Source organism: Polyodon spathula, chromosome 15 (genome assembly GCF_017654505.1).
Source record: "Polyodon spathula isolate WHYD16114869_AA chromosome 15, ASM1765450v1, whole genome shotgun sequence".
Taxonomy (NCBI): Eukaryota; Metazoa; Chordata; class Actinopteri; order Acipenseriformes; family Polyodontidae; genus Polyodon; species Polyodon spathula.
The window spans coordinates 19,874,538-19,880,537 of record NC_054548.1 but is presented as its reverse complement, the minus strand read 5'-3'; positions in this window follow the sequence as shown (position 1 = coordinate 19,880,537).

Here is a 6,000-nt window from a genome sequence, read left to right as displayed (position 1 = left end):
GTGGGGTCTATTTTAATGATCTTAAAAGTGATGACTCTTGATACCATCACTCTAAAATCTATGGACCTTTGCCAAGCTTTTTTCACTGTAGTTTGATGCTAAGATGCGGGTCTATAAATAACACCTATGGAAAAACTGCTTGATTAAATTTGAGTTAAAGTATAGTGTTATTTGGATGTTCTACTGTTTCAATCATGAAAATATATTTATGCAACAAGCACGCAATACCAACTGGTCAGCAATAGAAATTTGATATACTTTTAACTGGATGATTACATTTTTTTTTTTAAATAGAAGTTTAAACCTGTTAAAACCTCCCTTTAGTTTAGGTGATTTCGTTCTGGATTTGTAATTTAGAACTGTTAACCATATGCTGTAAAAAAAGTTTATACTTCAAAGCAGAGACAGCAAGCACAACACATTATAGTATGGTGCTGGGTAAAAGTTCAAACCATATGTGGTTTAACATTGACGATGAACTAATTAGTACTACTAACTAATTCTACAGCCCTGAGTGCTTGGTTCCAACAGTGAAGGGTTTTGGTGGTTCCTTAATGTTGTGGGGCGCTTTTTCCTAGCAAGGTTTGGGTGCTCTCATTCCCTTAGAAGGCAAGGTCAATACTAATTGCTACTTAATGGTACTGAGTGATTGTCTTCACCCCATGTTGCAGCATTTCTTTCCTGCCGGGGGGGGGGGGGGGGGTGTCTTCCAGGATGACAATGACCCAATCCACAGAGCATGTGTGGTCACCCAATGGTTTGATGAGCATGAACTTGACGTTATCCATCTCAGTCACCAGATCTTAACCCAATTGAGCATTTATGGGATATTCTGGAACGATGCCTGAGGTATTAAAACGAACATTCACAATGCGGCCCAATTATTTGATATTAAAACAACTATTTCGACTTTTCTTCTCTCCTTTAAGAATTCAAGAAGCCATTTGTGTATCTCAAATACAACCGAGAAACGTGATAATAGTAAAATTGATTTAATTTATATTTTTGTTTCTGTGAAACAACTAAGTTGACTTTTAAATTTACCAAGTCTTAATTTTTGATTGACAAGCAGAACATCTAAGCAACTAATCTTTATTAAAGCTACAATGAAAAATAAAGTATTTTATGCTGGACACACTTTATTACAGTCGTTCTGCGTGAATGTATTTGCATAAAGAGGACTTGCTTCTGCTTTTAAATGAAAATGTAAGACTAACAATTTAAAAACCCATTTAATTGTTTCACATAGAAACACTGTAAATTAAATCAATTTTACCGTTAACACATTTCTCAGTTGCAATTGAGACACACAAATCTCTTAACATGTATCAATTGTATTTTTAAAGGAGAGTAAAAAAAGTTGTCGGAAAAACACAGAAAGCCAGAAGCTCTATTTTATAATCAAGTACTGTTTATTGTGTAAATATGAACATGTGCAGTAAAATCCTTGTTTACAAAATTAAATTACAGGGTACACCTGGATAGTACTCCTACTGTATACAGTCTACCTTTATAAACTAGCACACTGTATTATTATTATTATTATTAGAAACTAGCACACTGTATTGACTAATTTTCTAGTCCCAGACAGGGTTTACTATACACTATTGGATGCTCTGTTGATGAGTGATTGCAAATAAACATGGTACAGGCTTTGTGTAATTTTATATATATATATATATATATATATATCCTATTATGGTCTATGGGATGGAGTTCAAGAATATATATATATATTTAATAATACCATTTTTTATGTTCTTGGGATTAACCATTTTTTATGTTCTTGGGGCTACCAATTATAATTCTAAAATGGAAACGCATTCAAGCCTATAATCTACCCACAACAACAATGGGCTAGTGTAGTTCTATATGCTTCTAAATTGGCAAATATATGGGTTAGATGCTTTGATCAATACATTACAAAACACATGTTTATAGTCTGCTGTTGCTTCTATGCCCCTAACACAGGTATTTGTGAGGATCCAGAGCCTTATTTTATTTCAATGCCAAATCATCAAACATTCCTGTGTTATATCTCTCCTGGCATTTAGAGATTTGTTGACTTGATGCTGTGCAAGAGAAACCACAAACTGGAAAGGTACACAATTCTCACAGCTTCTCAGAACTCCCACATCGTCTTAGCTTTAGATTTAATCTGCCCCTTGGAGCAGGACCACATGTTTACTATAATGTGTTTTCTTTTCAAAACTGCACATGACCTAATAAAACCCTTAGTAGTACACAGTTGAAGTAAAATGTATTTTTAAAGTCTATAAAGATGTTGTTGATTATGCTAATACAATTATGTATTATGATTAGAAATAATAACAGTGAACTACAAGCAAGGCCTCAACATTGTTACAAGGATTACAACATTGCAATTGTAATCCTAGCACTGTGTGGTCTTGCATTGTCCCGCTGGAAAATCGACACTTCCGGATTGGCTTGCAGGAACGGAAAAACTGTTGCCTCAAAGACTTTGTCAAAGTATCATTGGGCAGTATGGTTGCCCTCAATCTGCACCAAAGGCATTCATGGTTTAGGAGATTCCTCCCCACATCCTCATTCTTCAACCGCCCCCACCAGTTGGCTTGAACAACACAACAGTAGGCATAATGCTCACCACGACATCTCCTCACACATTGTCTTCTGTCAGGTCTGTCAGGGGCAAAACAGCATTTATCGATGAAGAAAACTCCACTACTCTCTCTGCCGCCACCTCAGATGTTCTCTGGCCCACTGAAGACGGTGATTTTGTCTCTCAGTTGTCAACATGTTACCTGTAAATAATTTTCATGCAGACAGCAAGTTAAAGTCATTCTGCTGATCTGCTGATTTCTTCCTGGAATTTCTCGTGCTGTAGCCACTGCAGTCTCAAAATGATTACACACATGGATCAGTGTGGTGACCCTCTGCCTTCCAGGACGTGGCCTGTCCTTCACAGAGCCAGTTTCCTGGTTTCTCTGGACTAATTTGCTGATTGTTGAAGCAGAACATCTCATTTTCCAGGCAAGTTCTCTCACAGACAGGCTGCCTTCAATCATGCTGATAGCAACCAGGCGATCTTCATTATTCTATAATTATATAAGGGAGGCAAAGTTGTATCTTTTGCTGTTCTTGCGTTAATAAAATCATGTATTTTCAAATGGCTATTTATACAGATTCTTAATCAACTCATTTTGGCAATTTTAACTCAACCCAAATACCAAACACTGAGAACCTGGCATTTTTATAAAATCACATGACTTGAGCTCAGTATTTTGTTATCCCATGGAACAATACTACCCAAACAATCAACAAACCTATCAGATCACTATTTAAAATGTAAATAACATTATGTATATGCCCAATGACATATTGATGTAAAACTTTGACTGTTGTGTTTTCATTGTGCCTCAGTATATATATATATACACAGTGCCTTGCAAAAGTATTCAGACCCCTGACCAATTCTCTCATATTACTGAATTACAAATGGTACATTGAAATTTCGTTCTGTTCGATATTTTATTTTAAAACACTTAATCTCAAAATCAATTATTGTAAGGTGACATTGGTTTTATGTTGGGAAATATTTTTAAGAAATAAACTGAAATATCTTGCTTGTATAAGTATTCAACCCCCACACATTAATATTTGGTAGAGCCACCTTTCACTGCAATAACAGCTTTAAGTCTTTTGGGGAAGGTATGTACCAGCTTTACACACAGTGTCAGAGTGATTTTGGCCCATTCTTCTTGGCAGATTTGCTCCAGGTTGTTCAGGTTGTTTGGACGACGCTTGTGGACCGCAATTTTCAAATAATGCCACAGATTCTCAATGGGATTGAGATCAGGACTTTGACTGGGCCACTGTAGGACATTCACCTTTTTGTTCCTGAGCCACTCCAATGTTGTTTTGGCCTTGTGCTTGGGATCACTGTCCTGCTGAAAGGTGAATTTCCTCCCAAGCTTCAGTTTTTTAGCGGATTGAAGCAGATTCTCTTGCAGTATTTTCCTGTATTTTGCTCCATCCATTCTTCCTTCAATTGTAACAAGATGCCCTGTCCCTGCTGATGAGAAGCATCCCCACAGCATGATGCTGCCACCACCATACTTCACTGTAGGGATGGTGTGTCTTGAGACATGGGCAGTGTTAGGTTTGTGCCACACATAGCACTTTGAGTTTTGGCCATAAAGCTCTATCTTTGTCTCAATTGACCACAAAACCTTTTCCCACATCGCAGCTGGCTCACTCTCATGCTTTCTGGCAAACTCCAGACGTGCTTTCAGATGGTACTTTTTGAGTAACGGCTTCTTTCTTGCCACCCTTCCATACAGGCCAGTGTCATGCAGAGCTCTTGATATGGTTGACTGGTGCACCATTACTCCACTCCCAGCCATTGAACTCTGTAGCTCCTTCAAAGTGATTGTTGGCCTCCCTGTGGCTTCTCTCACAAGTCTCCTTCTTGTTTAAGCACTGAGTTTTGAGGGACGGCCTTTTCTAGGCAGTGCCTGGGTGGTGTGATGCAGCTTCGTAATTGTGTCCTCGTTAGGGCAATTTCTTTCATTGGTGCAAACTGGGAGCTTCCACAGCACAGGGGTTGAATACTTATGCAAGCAAGATATTTCAGTTTTTTATTTTTCTTAAAAATATTTCCCAACATAAAACCAATGTCACCTTACAATAATTGATTCTGAGTTTCAGTGTTTAAAAATAAAATATCAAACAGAACGAAATTTCAATGTACCATTTGTAATTCAGTAGTATGAGAGAATTGGTCAGGGGTCTGAATACTTTTGCAAGGCACTGTATATATATATATATATATATATATATATATATATATATATATATATATATATATATATATATATATATATTTGTTATATATATATATATATATAAGTTTGATTGGGGATGTGGCTGGGCAATTGTCACATGGGTTGGGTTTATTGTGTATCTTTTTAGAGATAATTTGTGTGATTAAATTATTGTTTACAGACAGGCGCTCGATTGAGACCTGCTACCTGCTAGTGCTTGGTTGAGGGGAAGGGCAGCAAGTGATTGGCTGTGCTGGTCCTCAATCAGCAGGCGGGCAGGTTTTGACCTAGTGTCCGTCAGCATAAAAACATCCAGTGGAGAGGGATTGGGGCGATTGCAACGTCATGCTACTGAGGGAGCGGCGCATATTCGGGAGGAGAGCGAGAACAACAGTTACACAACCCTGAAACTGCAAGCGGTGCTTGTAAAGGCAATGCCCAGCCAAGGCTGTATGAAGCAGCAGGAGTCACTGTATGAATACCGGCTCATAAGTAGGTTAGTTTAGGGGATAGTGATCCCATGTAACGTATAGCGAGTGTTATGTAGTGTAGCCGGTTCCTGAAGCGGGACATCTCGTTTAGTGCCTTTTTGTACAGCTTGCTCTATGTGTCCTCTGTGCGTTACCATGGCTGGTAACGTTACATGACCACCTTTGTTTACTTTCTTTTATGTAAATAAATATAAATCCTGCATGCCTGTGCTGGCGTTTCAATTTCATCTCCATGGTCTCTGTGTTGCTTAAACAGCGGTTACCCAAACATGTGGCATGAGCACCCTGCCACAGGGGAATTAAAGACTAATCTCACCACTCAGTGGAGAGGAAAAACCTCCTGTTGCAAGGAAACCTCTGGTGGTAATGTTAGCAGTATGCCCTTAGGCAAAATACATGTCCTGAAGAGAGGAAAGAACACAAGACTTTGTTGCAGTGGAAGATCTGTTGACATTGAGTTTGGCAGCTGAGGTTGCTGCACCTATACAGAAGAAATTGACGGTCTTTTATGAGAACAAGTAACGCAAAATGCAGTCCCAGTTGAAAGGGAGACCAGCCAGACGCGGAAGAGAGAGTGGAAGGAGCGAGGGAAGCAGCCATGTAGACTTGGGTGGAGACCAGCAGATTGCAGGGAAGAATACAGTTGAATAACAGATTGCTGAACCGAGGAATAGGCAGAGAAACCAATGAGCTGAAGGAACTAG